The sequence below is a fragment of the Xenopus laevis genome, chromosome 2S, assembly GCF_017654675.1.
Source record: "Xenopus laevis strain J_2021 chromosome 2S, Xenopus_laevis_v10.1, whole genome shotgun sequence".
In the NCBI taxonomy this organism is placed as follows: Eukaryota; Metazoa; Chordata; class Amphibia; order Anura; family Pipidae; genus Xenopus; species Xenopus laevis.
This window is the reverse complement of record NC_054374.1, coordinates 26,991,376-27,009,870: the sequence shown is the minus strand read 5'-3', so window position 1 is coordinate 27,009,870 and position 18,495 is coordinate 26,991,376. Positions and strand designations below refer to the sequence as shown.

Genomic DNA, 18,495 nt, shown 5'->3' with positions numbered 1-18,495 from the left:
TCAGCCCCTACCTTGACATCTTCAGCCCCTCCCCCCAACTTCACCAGTCTGCCCCTGACATCCATGGACTACCCCCAAAGTCATCTGCCCAATCCCTAATGTCATCTGCCCCCCCCGCCCGAATTCACTGAATTGAAAAGGTGGCAACCCTGGCCCAGGCATGTGCTTTGGGAACTAATATACATAGAAGTAGTTCTGGATATTAGAAAGTCATATCATTTGACTCCCTATACAGAAAATCTCCCTTAGTCTATAGCTGCAGTGTTCCTAGAGTTAAACATTTTACTTGGGGGCAGTGCTGCAAATCCAGCTAAAATCCAGGCGTTATCTTATCGGGCCTCTCAGAAAATCTGTGACCCCTGCATTTAGCCGACAGGCCGGCGCACAATGGTACCGGTGGCAAAATTCCCTGTGTCAGGAAATCCGATTTCTCCACTGAATGGAGGACAGAGATCGGTATCTGCCCAATCATCACGGCTTTACATTATAAAGTCCCGGTGCCATAAGGTTTCTATTAAATCTCCAGGTCCTCCTAACTCACACCCTGCACTTCTATGGGATACCATCACTGAAATACCCAATAGATTCCCACGGCAACAATCAAAAGCAATTTTCTAACATTTACATTTGGACTTATCTTATAAGAATTTATCGCCATAACATGCAGCACCCAGCACCCCGCTTTTAGCCCTCCCTATAATCTGCTCAGTGAGACTCCACAGAATTCAGTTTAACTGGAAGTTAGACAGTATTGAACACTTTATTTCAATCAATGGGGATTCAGGCCAAAAAAGTGAAGAAATATAAGTATTCACCCCCGCCCCCAACCACTGGGTGGTGACTCCCAATTGCCCCAGGTTGTTGCTAAGCAACACTACATTTAGAGAATGAGGGGAATAAAAAATAGTTCATGAAAAGTAAAAGTGATAGCAGGGAAAATTTGAATTAAAGGGGAACCACATCCAGACATTGTATTTTTGCACAATTAAAGAAAATCTAATTCTAAGCAGCTTTCCAAAATAGAATGATTACAAACGTTCAATGGTTTCTAAGGTATTTGTACATATAATTGCTTTGGAAAGCAGTGTCACTCTGTCCCTTTCTGACCTCTGATTCTGACTCGGGTAACAATGTCGCAGATGACAGTTTTGCTCCAGGACTGTTAATTAGCTGCCTTCTGCTACATTGTTTCAGAAGTGGGTGGGGCTGGAGCCCTCTGATGGAATCTGACAGTGGGGGGGGGGCAGTGAGTCTTAAACTTAGTAGTGGGTGGGGCTGGAGAACTCTGATGGTAGCTGACAGTGGGGAGGGCAATGAGTCTATAACTCAGTAGTGGGGGGGCTAGAGCACTCTGATGGAATCTGACAGTGGGAGGGACAGTGAGTCTATAATTTAGGAGTGGGTGGGGCTAGAGCACGCTGCTGGCAGCTGACAGTGGGAGGGGCAGGGAGACTATAACTCAGCAGTGGGTGGGGCTAGAGCACTTTGCTGGAACCTTTCAGTAGGAGGGGCAGTGAGTCTATAACTGAGCAGAGGGTGGGGCTAGAATCATTAGCAGATAATCAGTGCTAGTAGCTATGATTCAAGGAAAGCAATAAGCCTTGGTGCAACATAATGAAGCTATTAATAATAATTGTGCTGTGAGTGACATATGTATATAACACGAGAACATGTATGCGGATAGTCACATCAATACAATTTCATTTCCAGTCCCATTTCTATCCCTGAGCCTTCCAGTAGCCGTGTATTGATTGTCCATTTACATTTGTTTTGCCAATAAATGGTTATATTTTGTGCAGAAGCAGGTAATGTATTTGTAATAAATGCCCTCACTTTGTGCCATGCATCTTAAATTAGCGACGTTTTTTGTTCATCGCAAGCATGAAATTGCCTTTGATCTTATTGATTCATATCCAGCTTATTAATTTATAGGGCTATCAATCTCCTGTGGAATTAAATGTTTGCACAGGGATGTATTTCTGTGCTATAATGGTTTCCAGTTGGTATTGGCTGGATGGGAAGGAAGCATTTATGGGCTGGAATAAGAGGGAAGCTCAGAGCTCTACAATGGGGCATTATGCTGGCTCCCCTTCATCTCTCCTCCTCATCATCATATCCAAATTCATAGAAATAGGAACTCACCTAGTTACGGTCAACTTTTTATATGCGATTTTAGGAAGACGATATGACATGGCACAAACTGAGGCTGATGGGAATTGTGTCTTTGTTGAAATGTATAGTAGTACCAAGGCTCACAGTTAGCATAGAGGCTCAGCTGAGACACTGTTACAATAACACACTGTATCTGTGCCACTGCCAGCTTTTAACTGTAGGATTTATTCATAATATTCACTTAACCACAGCTGTATTCATTTAGCAAGTGGAGAAATGCTTTTAGAGGAATTCATGTGAAAATGGTAAAATTAAACAACTTGAGAATATTTTATGATACGGTATCTTCTTCTCTGTGAACATTTCCCAGCAGTATAATAATATTTAGCTTTTCCCCCATTGCTTTTATGTGTGTATATATATATTTGTATAGTGGCATTGCTGGAGCCCTTGGGTTTATGGATTACAACAATTAATTTTTACAGAAATCATTGTATTTTATTTTAATTCCTGTATCTTAAATAACTATATAATTGGTCAACAGGAGAAGTAGAGTAGGCAAGCAGAGTCGTGACAGGGCAAAGTAAGCAGGTAGAGTAAGTACAGGGTGGGGCTGAGGTGCAGGTAGAGTAGGGACAGGTTTGTATTGTATTCATACCATTATAAAGCATGTGGACTTTCAGCTCTTGTTATGCTACAACTCCCACCATACTGTAAGGCCAGTAGGCACAATTCTAATTCACATAGTTTTTGCAACTTTTTGACTCCATCAGCTTATCCAACAGAATGTTTGATCCTGGGATGTATTACCTCTGCATTTTACAGAAAAAAAGCTTTTGATAAATCTGCGCATTAATGCTGCGGCTCCTCCATCTCTCAGGCTGATGTCTGTGACATTGGATTGTAGCCTCCCTTCCTGACCAAAAGAAACGATTTATAATAAAGGAGAATTGTCCGCACCAAATTGTGCTCCAATTCCTCAATTATCCCCAGCGACAGGCAAAGTAATTGAAGGCTTCTCTGATCAATGCTTTATCCATTCTCGGGCCCCTGTTATCTACAAGAGAACATGTGTTTATTTCCGGTGCGTTCCAGAACAAGGTCGATGTAGCTGCTGTGTTCCCTGTATAAGCGGCCAGGGAGTTTGAAGGGGTGGGGGGCAATAGGACAATTCCAGAACTTCAGAGAATGAGATGTGCAGCCGCCGGGTTCCTAGATTCTTTATTCTCTTGGCAGCCAATTTAATCTTGGCTTTTGGGCCGCTATTGTCCTTTAAAATGCAGCTCCAAGCAAAGCCTCCTTTACTAGGTTACATTTGCAATTTTTATATCCCTTCCTTATAACAAGTGACATTTAAGGGAGAGAGGATTTAATTGATCATAAAACATGCTTTGAACTTGATGAAACCTGGGGCTCAAAGCAATTTTGAACAATGTTGTACCCCTTTGGCTCTCCCTTTAGCCATAATTGCCCGAACAGACTACTAAGATCACTGCAGAAACCGTATTTAGAGCAGTGTATTAACTCCAGATATGCAAGTTAGATCATTGTATAAATGGAGTCAGAGCACTATCTTAACCCCAGACATGCCTGTAAGATCACTGCAGAAAATCGCATTGCAGCGACACCAGCTGTGCCAATAGGATCATTGCAGAAAACAGATTTAGAACATTCCAAAATATCACTCTGGAGAACCGTTTCAGCCAAACATTGATCCTTATATTAAATAAATTTCACTATAGATTTAGAACATTGCATTACATCATACAATCATGCTCAACTATACCTATCTTTAGCATTGGGTGCAAGCTGCAGGTCCTCCTGCCAGGGACCCACATATAACTCCAAAGAACACGCACTGCAGCACTACGAATCTTGTGACAGTGATTTATTGTGCCAACAATAGGTAGGTAACGTTTCGGGCTAGTACCCTCTATCAAGCCTCGGCTTGAGACAGGGCACTAGCCCGAAACGTTGCCTAGTTTTTTGGCACAATAAACCACTGTCACAAGATTAGGAGTGCTGCAGCGTGTGGTCTTTGGAATTGTATTACCCCATATTTACCTGAAGGATCATTGCAGAAATGGATTCAGAGCACTAACTTAACCACAGACATTCCACATTCTCTTAGCCCGAGACATGCCAGTATGATCACTGCAGAAAATTGATTCAGTTCATAACAGTAACCCCAGATAAGGCATTAGAATCAATGCAGAAAATGGATTTAGAGCATTGTATTATTCCAGTTATGCCAATGAGATCATTGCAGAAATGGATTCAGAGCACTGCTTTCATAACAGAACTGCCTATAAGATCACTCCAAAAATGGATTCATAGCATTACCCCTGAAATGTCATTAAGATCATTGCAGAAATTGATGTAATGCCCTACCTTAACCCTAATATGCCAGCATAATCACAGCAGACATTCATTTAGAGCATTACATTAACCCCAGACATGCCAAAAATATCACTTCAGAAAATGGATTAAGAACACTACATTAACCCCAAACATGCCAATGAGATCACTGCAGAAAATGGATTCTAAGCATTACCCCACATATGCCAGTAAGATCACTGCAAAAATGGATAATGAGCACTTCTTCAACTCTACATATACCAGTTAATTGACTGTAGAGAATAGCTATTGATTTAACCCCAGTCATGCCAATAAGTTCACACTACAAAAATATGGATAATGAGCTTTGCCATTGAGATCACTGCAGAAAGGAGCTCATCATGGGCATCCTCAATTTTACCTTAATGCACATTTCAGTCCTTTTCTCTATTCCAAAAACAGGAACAGGGCAAAACAGGCAGGCACAATGGAATGCAGCAGCGACATAGGATTGCCCAGAGTATGACCCCATGGAATATGAAACATCAACACCAGGTTAGCAGCAATTACTGAGCCCTTTCTCATCTTCCAACAGCTTTCTCTCCTCTGCTCTAGATGCCACATCAGATTTGCCACATGCCTGCGGCAGGGGAGCTTTCTAATGCTTTTTGCCTAAGGTGACTGCTTCAGTTTTCATGCCCTTGAACCCCCACTGCAGATGTTATTTCCGTCTACAGCTGCATCTTGCCCCATTGTATTTCCGTCCTTACTTCCCCTACTGTGGTCACCTTGTTTTACCTATTGTCCCCTGCAGTCTCCATCATTGCCAACTGTGAACTTCTTGTCTTATTCTTATTCCTAATGCCACCCCCCCAACATGTGTTTGACTTATCGCTGCTGTTCTGGGCATCCCGGTTTGTATAGGCCAAAGGTTGCCCATTACTGTTCTAAAATCTTTCCGAGCTGCTGAATCAGCCTAGATGATGCTTATTAAGCACAAGAGAACCTGAACTCAAAATAAGTTGTCAAACTGTGCTAAATCCGATTCTCTGCTAATTAGTCTCCTAATTAAAGCGGTCACAGGTCTCTCCTTCCCAAAATAAATAGCATTTCCCCTGACAAAACTCATGGGAATAGAAAGAAGGTGCTGAAGTACAACTGAAATATTCTCCAAGTGGTTTCTCCCAGGAATTTCTACTTGAGTTTGACACATGGTAGATCTTCATATGTTCCACCAACTCAGCTGGTAATTGGTTCCTGCCTTGAAGGTCTGGACCCGCCGCAGGAGAGACCAATGATAACCAATGATGAAAACTGGTCTTATGTATTTCAAGGTATCTGGGGATATGGGAAGTGTCACTAATTCTCTCTTTGCTACAATGTTACACCTACTAGGAAAAGTGATACATCTGTTCGACGTTGTTAAACTGCACAGGCAATGTTTCCATTGAAACTTTCTTATTTCAGTAACAATGTTAATTCATCCTGTTACAACTTCAGATGGGAAACAACAGGAGTACAGGGGAATTTCGTAGTTTGCACAAATGATGGGCAAGCAAGGGCGGTCCAAGGGGACACCCATGTTCTGTTCCCAACCTGCCCCTCATGAATACAGTGCTGCTGACTATAGGCAGTGCTGAATTCATGAAGACACAGGTCTTTGTGTTTCATTCAGGAGCAGGGCAGGGAGCAAAGTACAAATTACTAGGGGAGCTGCTGCCATCAGGTGAGTTGAGAAACCAGCAGGGGCGACGAAGAGCTGTTGCTGGTAACTTAAAGAGCTAAAATTCTGATTTTTAAATCAGAATTTCGGCTCTTCTAGGGTGAAATGCGAGAGGGAGAGAGAGAGAGAGAGAGAGAGAGAGAGAGAGAGAGAGAGAGAGAGAGAGTGCAATGAGGCCCCTCCATAACTTACTCCGGTGCTCAGAAAAGTAAATACCGGAAGTAGTTGGGGGGGTAATGGCATCTGAAAGACCACCTCATGCTACAAAAACCCCAGAAATGACCCTGTAAATTACATGAAATTTTTTTGACTTGGAATGGCCTAAAATTTTGCACCCATTGGTACAGAAGGATACAGTTTCTAAGTGTAAGGTGGCACAAAACAATAAGGATGGGTCAACCCTGAGTGCTGAGTTACATGTAGCAATACCCACATATCATGCCAAGGAATATCATGCTTAGCCAATTTCCCCTTCCCACTAACCACACAGACCCAGTGCCATGCCAGAGGTGGGCACCCAGCAGCAGTTAATATCTGAGAGTTTTATGCGGCGCACATACCCTGCAATAATCCACAAACACATTGCTCATGAGTCCAACGTACCTGTGTCTGGAATCTCTCAGCAGCCATTTGTTAAGGAGCTTGTGCCGCGCTTGTAATGAGATTAGAACAAATGATCAGCATAAAACAGCGTGACAGAAGCTGAATTAAATTTGGAATATATTTTCTGATTGCTGGTGCTGCCGCAACTGGGGCTCCTTCAACTCACTGCACTTCAACAGGCAGACCCACTCCTCATTTTTTTTTTCAAAAATTCAGCTTTTTTTGTATTTGAAGTTTATAATTTCGATTTCACCAGCTTGCGATTCTAAATCTCCTACTGAGAGGGGTGCTGAGCTCAGCGCTATTTTATTTCAGCTCTCGAGCTATAATTATTTTTAAGGTTTTATATGTAGGTGAAACAGTAACTGGTACCAGGGATGTATCTGCATGTACATATATCTCTTTATATGGCGCTACTTGTGTACACAGCACTGCACACTCTCACAATACAGTCATGGGGGAGGGGCAAGAAATGGTGCATTAAATGAAAACTTAAATATTTATAGCTGCATAAAAATGTATGTGCCATATGAAGAAAGGAGATCCCTGACCCATAGAGCTTACAATTTAATTGTTGAGTGACCTACAGACACATATAGAAGGGGGACCTATACTGTACCTGTGCCAGAAGCCACAGCATAAAACTGTAACTATCTTAAAGACACAGACACGTTATATAAATTACAAAAGTGCTCAGAAGAAATATATTGCACATCAGAGATCAGTTGTGACAACAAGTTTGATCTCCCTTCATATTGGGTATCCAATTTTTTTCATGGACTTTGCCAAATATTTCCAAAATCACTTCTCACCCTACAGCCACCATGTTCCCTACTGTCATGATCTTGTTTTAATTGTCTCTGTTTTCCCCATCTATTCTATAATCATCTTGCCCTTCTTTATTTATGTTGAACTGACATAATCTCGATTTACTGCCACCACTTTGTCCTATTTTCTCCATTTTAGCTGCTGTTACTATCTACTCTACAATCACCATCTTGTCCTACTGTCTCCATCTTTCCCTATTGTTGCTATCTGCTTTACATTCACCATTGTGTCTTACTATCTCCATCTTACCCTACTGTTGCTGTATACTCTACAATCACCAACTTGCCCTACTTTCTTTGATCTTGCCCTACTGCTGCTATCTACTCTACAGTTGACATCTTGTCCTACTGTCTTCATCTTGCCCTAATTTTGCTATATATAATACAATTACCAACTTGTCCCATTGTCTCCATCTTGCCCTACTGCTGCTATCTACTCTACAGTCGTCATCTTGTCCTAAAGTCTCCATCTTGCCTTACTGTCTCCATCGTTCCCTATTTTTGCTATCTGCTCTACAGTCACCATTGTGTCCTACAGTCTTCATCTTGCCCTACTGCTGCTATCTACTCTACAGTTGCCAACTTGTAGTTCTGTTTTAATCTTGCCTTACTGTATACTTCTTGCCCTACTGTTGCTATATACTCTACAATCACCAACTTGTCCCACTGTGTCCATCTTGTCCTACTTCTGCTATCTACTCTAGAGTGGCCATCTTGTCCTTCTGTTTTCATCTTGCCTTACTCACTGCCCTACTGTTGCTATATACTCTACAATTGGCCTAGTATCTCCATCTTGACTTACAATTCTCTTTGCTCTCCTTGCACAGTCAAAAGTAAAATTTATGGCAAATTATTCAGGTTTTCAACATTTATCCGACCTTCAACAGTTTTTCTGCAGGGCCAGGTCCATGGCTTGGTAACCTTTGAGACATGTAAAGTCTAAATACTAGTTGGTTAAGGTTTGCTTGAGTTACTACAAAACCCATCATAACTGTTCACCAGTTAAAGGAAACCTCAGGCTAAATTCTTAGATTGTGCATATTTCCTTTAACGCAAGCTTGATGGGTTTCTGGCAGCATTCAAGATGCTAATCTCATGTACAAACAAATGATTTCTGTTTCTTTAATCCCAGCACGGTCTGAGACAGCACGCTTCTTGTACTGAGCAGCACAAAGGAAAATAATGGCTGGAAATTAAGGCTACTAAAGAAAATTGCTTCCCCCGCTGAGGTGGAATTCATGTATATAAATATAAATTAACAACCAGACTGAGCCTCTTCTGCAGTTGCTGAACTGCACTTCCCAACATGCACAGTGGAATTATGGGACACTGACAGATCTAGAATGCTTTAAATGTTTCTGAATTACAACTCCTAGAATTCTGCCTGGGATTTGTAGTTTAACAACAGCTGGAAGACCACATGTTGGACATACTAGATATGCTTCAACATTGAGTCTGATGACTTTGGTGCCGTCTTTACTCAGTGCAAAAACTGATCATTATGAGATAGATCCTGTTGGATGATCATTGGTGTTACTACAAAGACTAGCCATACAAGGAGTGATCCAATAGGTAAAATTGTCCATCCATCACCCTGCATGGGGTCCCTCTTGGAAGTTAGTTTCTTTAGACCAACTTTGGGTCACAGGGGCCTTACAAGGAACTGCACCCATTTTTTTTTTAAAAACAAAATGTCCATTCATCAGAATGTATGGATTTCCTTTTGGAAGTCAGTTTCTTTAGACCAACATTGGGTTATAAGGACCATTCATGGAGTGATCCACCCAGATAAAAATGTCCATCAATCACCCTGCATGGGATCCCTCTTGGAAGTCAGTTTCTTTAGCCCAAGGTTGAGTCAAAGGGTCCCTACATGGAATGATGCACCATGGTAAAAATGTGCCTCCATCACCCTGCATGGGGCCTTGCTTGAAAGTCAGTTATGTAGACCAATTGGGTCATAAGGACTATACAAGGAGTGATGCACCCTGATAAGATCTAGCCATCACCCTGCCTGTGCACCACTTGAAAGTAAGTTTCCTTAGACCAATATTGGGTCATAGGGACCCATAGGGACCTTTTGGGAGCCCGTTTCTTTATTCTGTCTGAAATGTAAATTGGCATTAGAATGCCTTCCATTGGTGCATGTTGTTGATCAAAGGCTGACAGCAGGCAGACACCTCCCTTGGGTGTACAGCCCAATCGCACACAATCCAATGGCCACTCAAGATCTTAAGAAAATGTACCACTTTTTCATAATTAGCCGTTGTGTTATTATCAGCTCAAGCATTGACTATAACTAGTGCAGACTAATAAAAGCATTAGTGAAATAGGTCACTGGGAATTAAAATAAAAACCATGTTGGCTTGTGCCTGAAATAAGATAAAAGATTATGAATTATAAGTAGGGTACATACATTACCAGAGCTATAATTACATTGGATTCAGGAAACTGTTTCCTACCTATTTATTTTACTGCCTGGGGAAACAGCACATTTGTTTAACTTCAGTTACACTTGAATATAGGAAAAAAGTTTTCCATTAAATATTAGAAAAGTTTTGCATGTCTTTGTTCCAAAGTGGTCAAAATAAATAATTTTTACTGTGCCTTTCTGCATAGTCACATGAAGCATAAAGCTGGATTGGCCATGGGCCCATCAAATAAAACTTGGATCAATGATACAATAAAAAAAAAAAATTATATCATTATATGCCACAACCATCTCTGGTTCTATTGATGACCCACTTGGAGAAATATCAATTGATATTTGTGAGCTTCAGAGAGTGAAAATAGGTCTTTAGGGGGGAGAGTGAATGAAGCAGTGGGCTAATAAAAGGTAAATTTAGGGTGCAGAGTTAGGGTAAGGTAAGTTATATCCATAGCAAAATAAAGTGCCCTTAAAGTGACTACACAAAGGCACATGTGTTTAATTTACTAAAACAAATACAAAATTTACCTAATCTGTAATTTAACACATAAACTACAAGTTAGAGTCCACCAATACCCACCCCATTAATATCCTTTCCCCACCTGTGCTTTTACTACCTACATTATTGGTGATTTAATGGAACCACATTTGGGTAACATTCTCTTACTGGGATTGGGTGGTCATCAGATTAGGGTTTATTATTGGTCTGCTGGTTATCATCTTAAGATCTACTTATCATCAGCTTATGCTGGTCATAAGCTAAATGTTTACTGTTCATCAGTTTAAAATCTACTTTTAGTCTACTTATCCCATATCAAGATCTTGATAGCAAAATCTACTGTTGGTAGAAGCGTCACTAGAGGGGGGCGGGCCCTGGTGCATCACAGCCGGGCCCCGCCCCCTCCGAACGGTCGCATTTGTCAGGGGGGCAGTCTGCCGGGGGGCCCTGAGGGGGTGCCCTGGCCCGCTGGCACCCCCTGCTCCCCCGGTAGTTCCGCCACTGTCTACAGATTATCAGGCCAAGATCTGATGTTAATCTACTGGTCACCAGATTAAAGTCTTCTGTTTATCCACTGCTCATCAGTTCAAGAGTTTGTCATCAGTTCAAGATCTTCTGCAGATTTGATAGTCAACTGTTTAAAGTCTTCTATTGGTCCTTGCCCAAGATTTTCTACTGGCCATCTTAAAGTGTACTTTTGGTCTACTTGTCATCAGGTCAAAGCATTTTGCTGTGCTGCTGGTCACTATCTCAAAATGTACTACTAGATTCCTACCTAATAGGCACCAGTGCTGTATGACCCATGAAACAGAGGCTATGCTCAATAATTGATGGGCTGGCTCTCCTTAGTAGACTTACAGGACTTTTTTTGGAGGAAGTCATAGTTTGAGTGTGTCAGATTGATAAATTGCAATTTTTTTATATTTTATTGTTGTCTTCTGCTCTTGGCACCATGTATGAACACAAGGGATTTTGGAAATATTTGGCAAAATCCATGATATTAAAATGAGAGATTAGATATGTCTTTGTAAGCTCTTTATAATCCCTTTCACCTTTAAACTGCCTGCTATGTTTGGGTTTATGACACTCCGGATAAACATGACTCTTTTTAGCATGGTGCAAATCCATGATTCAAGCCCATATATTTTACTACTTTACAAAGCCAATGTCATGGATCATTTGTACTCTTCGATTTTCCACTTTAGAATGTAAGTTGGCCGGCAACTCAGCAAGTGGTCACGTAGCTAAATGTAACCTGAAGGCCTCCGGGAAAGCGCACAACATTTTATTTATTGATACTAGATCTTCTTGTAACTTCTATTAAACACCAAGTGACAAAGGTACAATTTATATTCCCTCATGTGTGTGTTTGTACCTCTAGGCTCAGTCTCTCCCCATTTTGGCAATTTCCATTAATGGATCCCTTGCTACAACATAATAATAGGTAGCATTAATTATTCTGCTCTTCTTTTTCCATTGAATCTGCTTTCTTTAGCTAAACCAGGCGAAAAACTGCAAGCGATTGCATCAGCCTCACCAGAATATATGATGATAGGTTTAGGAGCAAGTAAAGTGCAACCCCCATAATGCCAATATCATTGAGTCTGCCACAAAATGTTTTGCAAACCACTAGCTACAAACAGTGCATCAATAACGGTATTATTATGTCCATTGGTAAATCCTATGCAAGTTGCCTTCACACTGTTTAGGGTGCTGTCAGGGCCCGAAGGCTCTGTTGTGGTGTGGACCAAGGAGGAGACAAAACAACACCAAGTTCGCAGTACAAGAGGGTTTATCAGAAGAATGGTCAAAAGCAGCCAATTGGTCGGTACAGGCAGCGAAGAATCAGAATCGTTAAACAGGCAATAAGTCAATACACGGAGAATCCAAATAGCAAGAAATCGCACCCAGGAACTATACAAGATAGACCTATAATTGGGCAATGACAGGATGGGCAAATAGATTTAAATAGTCCATAGTTTGGCGCCAAAACTTGACGCGCTGACGTCATGACGCCGACGCCGGCGTCCTCACGTTGGTGTCCTGACGCCGACGCACATTCTGACGCCGGCGTCCATTCCGTCGCCGGCGACCAATCCTGGGGCGACACGTTTCTGACGCAGTCCCACTGCGACCAGGAAGAACCGCATGGTGGAGCAGGAGGTCGCCATCTTGGATGTCCCGTGGGGTAAGTTCCTCCATTTCCATTACAGTACCCCCCTCCTTAGGGGGGGCCTCAGGACCACCGAGACTAGGGGAAGAAGGACCAAGTGGAACTTACGGACCAAGACAGGAGCATGAACGTCAGAACTTCTCACCCAGGAACACTCTTCTGGACCGAACCCCTTCCATTCGATAAGGTATTGAAGAATGCCCCTAGAAATACGAGAGTCCAGGATTCTCTTGACTTCGAATTCCTTATGATCGTCGACCAAGACAGGAGCTGGAGAGGAAGAAGAAGAGGGGCAAGACACAGCAGGTTTAAGTAGGGAAACATGAAAAACATTGGGTATCCGCAGCTCAGGAGGAAGTTGAAGACGAACAGCCACAGGGTTGATGATTTCGATGATAGGGAAAGGACCGATGAATTTAGGACCAAGCTTGGGTGTAGGAATCTTGAGACGAATGTTGCGTGTGGAAAGAAAAACTTTATCACCAGGAACATATGGAGGGGACGAAATCCTTCTTTTATCGGCAAACCTCTTCTGCACCAGGGAACTTTTCTCCAAGTTTGCCGCAGTAGCATGCCAAATAGCCAACATGTGAGCAGCTTGGTCATTGGCCGCAGGAACGTTGGTAAGAAGAAGATCCTGGGAAAAAGCCAAGGGATTCAGACCATACACACAGAAGAAAGGAGACTTCTGGGAAGAAGAATGCAGAGCGTTGTTGTGAGCAAACTCAGCCCAGGGAAGAAGATCCGACCAATCATCTTGGCACAGGGACACATGACAACGAAGAAACTGTTCCAAGGCCTGATTGACCCGTTCTGCGGCTCCATTAGACTGTGGGTGGTAAGCGGAAGAAAATTGGAGAGAAATGTTAAGAGCCTTGCAAAGAGATCTCCAGAACTTGGAAACAAACTGGGAACCCCGGTCGGACACAATCTCGGCAGGAAATCCATGAAGACGAAAAATGTGTTTAATAAAAAGTTCAGAGAGTTCAGGGGCGGAAGGCAGTTTCCGAAGCGGCGTGAAGTGAGCCATTTTGCTGAATCTGTCGATTACCACCCAGATGACAGTGTGGCCAGAAGAAACAGGGAGATCAACAATGAAATCCATTGCCAGGTGAGTCCAAGGTCGAGATGGAATGGGAAGCGGCAAGAGTAAACCCTTGGGGGGGGAATGTTCGGACTTGGAAACAGCACAAACGGAACAAGAAGAGACAAAGTCTTTAACATCTTTCCTTAGGGTCGGCCACCAAAGCAAACGAGACAAGAGCTCGGTTGTCTTCTTAATCCCGAGATGACCAGCCTGTTTGGAACTGTGAGATTGGGATAAAATGGCATGACGGAATTCCGGAGGAACAAAAGCAACACCAAGAGGAGTCTCTACAGGAGCCGACGACTGAGCGGAAAGTAACTGAGAGGCACAGGAGGGAAACAAGGCGGCAATAATCTTGGTAGGAGGCACAATGGGTTCAGGATCTTCAGGGCAGGAATCTTCAGGAACAAAACTTCTGGACAGAGCATCAGCCTTCCTGTTTCTGGAGCCAGGACGAAAGGTGATAACAAAATTAAAGCGAGAAAAGAAAAGTGCCCATCTGGCTTGGCGGGGATTGAGGCGCTTGAGGGATTGAATAAATTCAAGATTTTTGTGGTCAGTAAAGATGGTCACAGGAACTGAAGAACCTTCAAGTAAATGTCTCCATTCTTCCAGGGCCAACTTAACGGCAAGTAGCTCGCGATTCCCAACATCGTAATTTTGCTCTGGGGAAGAAAATTTTTTAGAGAAAAAAGCACAAGGATGAAGTTTACCATCTGAAGAAGATCTTTGAGACAGAACTGCTCCGGCTCCAACATCAGAGGCATCAACTTCCATGAAGAAGGGTAGTAGAGGTTCAAGGTGTCTAAGAATTGGAGCAGAAGAAAAGGCTTCTTTGAGGGTCTTGAAGGCTTCGAGAGCTAGAGGGGACCAGTGTTGAGGTTTACTCCCTTTACGGATCAAGGCAAGAATTGGAAAGATTTTGGAAGAAAAGTCTTTGATAAACTGTCTATAATAATTGGCGAAGCCAATAAACCTCTGAACTGCCTTGACGCTGGTAGGAAGGGGCCAATCCAAGATCGCAGAGACTTTGGCGGGATCCATCTTGAAGCCTTGTGGAGAAATGATGTAGCCAAGAAAAGGAATGGAAGAAGCTTCGAAGATGCATTTCTCCAATTTGGCGAAGAGATTGTTTTTCCTCAACCTGGAAAGAACTTCACGCACTTGGCAACGATGATCCAGAAGATTCTTAGAAAAAATAAGAATGTTGTCTAAATACACGACCACACACTGTCCCAAAAGATCACGAAAAATGTCATTGACTAATTCTTGGAAGACCGCAGGAGCGTTGCAGAGACCAAATGGCATTACGAGGTACTCGTAATGTCCATCGCGAGTATTGAAAGCGGTCTTCCATTCATCTCCCTCACGGATCCGAATGAGATTGTAGGCCCCACGTAGATCCAGCTTAGTAAAGAAATTAGCACCCTTAAGCCGATCAAAAAGTTCGGGGATGAGAGGAAGAGGATATCTGTTCTTTATGGTGATCTTATTTAACCCCCTGTAGTCAATGCAGGGCCGCAAACTACCGTCTTTCTTTTCGACAAAGAAGAACCCTGCTCCAGCAGGGGAGGTAGAAGGACGAATGAAACCTCTTTGAAGATTCTCCTGGATATATGACTTCATAGCAGAAGTTTCGGAGGGAGAAAGCGGGTAAGTGCGGCCTCGGGGGGGCATTGAGCCGGGTAAGAGTTCAATAGGACAATCATAAGGACGATGAGGTGGGAGAATCTCAGCGGATTTCTCATCAAAGACATCGGAAAAGGCTTGATACACAGGAGGAAGAGAAGAATTTGAAGATACTGAAGAAACTTTAACAACAGGAACAGCAGGCAAACAATTATGTAAACAAAATGAGCTCCAACGGGACACTTGTGTGGTGGACCAGTCAATGACTGGATTATGAACATACAGCCACGGCAATCCCAGGACAACAGGAGTGGAAGGGCAATCGATAAGAAGAAAAGACAGTCTTTCCAAATGCATAGTGCCCACCTTGAAAGAAAGTTCCTGAGTAGACTGCGAGATGATGGCAGAAGAGAGAGGACGATCATCAATCGCCAGGACTCGAAGAGGGGTTGCCAAGGGTTGGAGCGGAATAGCATGTTTACCGGCAAAGGCTCGATCCATGAAGTTGCCCGCAGCGCCAGAATGGAGGAAGGCTTGAGAAAGGATCTTCTTGGAGCCGAACTGGATTTGTATAGGAAGGAGAAAACGTTGAGCAGAGGAATGGGGAGAATGAAAAATTCCACCCAGGTAAGTCTCCCCAATCTTACCTAGGTTCTGGAGTTTCCCGGCTTCACTGGGCATTCATGGGCGAAGTGGGCTTTTCCCCCACAGTAGAGACATAACCCAGCAGCCCTTCTCCGGAGCTTCTCCTGTTCGGAAAGACGTGCCCGTCCAATCTGCATTGGTTCTTCAGGAGGTAAAGAAGAAGTAGCAGATGCCGCAGGAGGCGGAGGAGGAAGGTTGGAAGCCGGACTGGAGAGTAAGGGTCTTTGGAAGCGTGGAGCCAGGGTGGGTTGGAACCTGGAAAACTTCCTAGCGCGTTCCCTGTCAACTTCGACTTGGAACTCCCTTTGTCTGGTGTCAACTTTCACAGCCAACGCAACAAGATCTTCCCAGCGAGAAGGAATCTCCCGTGATACAAGATCATTCTTGATGCGCATTGCCAGGCCGTTGTAGAAGGCAGCTTGGTAACCATCATTATTCCAAGAAGTTTCAGCCACAAGAGTGCGGAATTCGATGGCGTATTCCGGAACAGAACGAGTCCCTTGCTGCAGCTGAAATAAACGAGCCGAGGCAGAGGTAGCCCGACCAGGAGCGTCGCACACAGTGCGGAGGTCATGGATGAAGGCCTTGGCATCGTCAATAACCGGGTCCTCCTTCTCCCAAAGAGGAGAAGCCCACTCCAGAGCTTTCCCTTGCAATCGGGTGATGATATAGCCCACCTTCGCTCGCTCCGAGACAAACTGACCTGGAAGCAGGGTGAATTGGATCTCACACTGGTTGATGAAACCACGGCATGATTCCGGATCACTGCTGTACAGAGGAGGAGCAGGGATGCGAGGCTCGGAAACCTGGAGCGGAGTAGCAGGGACCGGCAGGGGGACTGGAACCACTGGAGACAAGGCAGACAATTTCTCCAGGATTGCTTCTAGTGCCTGGCCGAAGTGGGTTTGTTGGGCTTCGTAGGTCTGCATGCGAGAAGCCAATCCACGAACAGCTCTGCCGACATCAGTAGGAACTTGAGGCTCCTCAGAAGGGTCCATGGCCCAATTATACTGTCAGGGCCCGAAGGCTCTGTTGTGGTGTGGACCAAGGAGGAGACAAAACAACACCAAGTTCGCAGTACAAGAGGGTTTATCAGAAGAATGGTCAAAAGCAGCCAATTGGTCGGTACAGGCAGCGAAGAATCAGAATCGTTAAACAGGCAATAAGTCAATACACGGAGAATCCAAATAGCAAGAAATCGCACCCAGGAACTATACAAGATAGACCTATAATTGGGCAATGACAGGATGGGCAAATAGATTTAAATAGTCCATAGTTTGGCGCCAAAACTTGACGCGCTGACGTCATGACGCCGACGCCGGCGTCCTCACGTTGGTGTCCTGACGCCGACGCACATTCTGACGCCGGCGTCCATTCCGTCGCCGGCGACCAATCCTGGGGCGACACGTTTCTGACGCAGTCCTACTGCGACCAGGAAGAACCGCATGGTGGAGCAGGAGGTCGCCATCTTGGATGTCCCGTGGGGTAAGTTCCTCCATTTCCATTACAGGTGCATGGATATTCCACATTGGTAGTGATGGGCGAATCTCTCCCATTTGCGAAAAATCGTGAAAACTCAAAGTTCAAGAAAAATTAGTGAAATTCGGCCATTTTCACAAAAAAATCTTGAAATTTGGATGTTTTCACGAAAAATTTGTGAAATTCGGATGTTTTCACGAAAAATGTGTGAAATTCGGACGGTTTCATTCAAAATCGAGCAATTTGAACCTTTTCACGAAAAAATTAAGCATTTTGATTGTTTTCACAAAAAAATCGCGAAAAACGGAAATTGCCACAGGAGAATTTTCACCGGTGAATTTTTGTGAGAGATTCGCAAATTTATTCAATGGAGGCGAAACACGTGAATTTGCGGCAAATTCTTGCCTGGCGAATTTATTCGCCCATCACTACACATTGGTGTATGGCTTAGTTGAGTCACCAACCCCCTAAACAGTAGTGTGTGGTTGGGATTTATGCCTGATCAGTGGGCAGGAATGATAAAGGACAAAGAACCCCTGTGCCCATCATGATCCTACTTGAGCACCACCATACCCTTCCACCACTTCTGAACCTTTTTCTTTATCATTTCTAGTGCTGCGTCATAATGTCATTGTGGCAAGGACACCGAATTTAGATTTAAATAGATTTTCAGTCTCTATATCCTTTGGTCAATCGTAGATCTCAATGTGAGTTCCTGGGTGTCATTTTCTTAATGATTTCCTGGATTTCTGACTTTATTACCTAATTCTTGACTTTGCTATTTTACTGCCCACACTAACTTGTTCTGTAACTGACCCCCTTTTGCTACCTCACTGGTCAAACCTGTTACTGTCCACCACTCCTCAGTTCTCACTTTTTGGTCCACACACCCTGTAATCTATTGGGATAAGGAATTTGTACCTTTATCTAATGACTTGTAACCAAATCTTAAC

At 43.5% G+C, this 18,495-nt stretch overlaps 1 protein-coding gene across 9 annotated transcripts in view; it reads right to left on the bottom strand.

The window, feature by feature from the left end:
• LOC108709279 (limbic system-associated membrane protein) overlaps positions 1-18,495 on the bottom strand; it is a 1,032,477-nt gene that overhangs the window by 87,764 nt on the left and 926,218 nt on the right. The window lies entirely within an intron of this gene.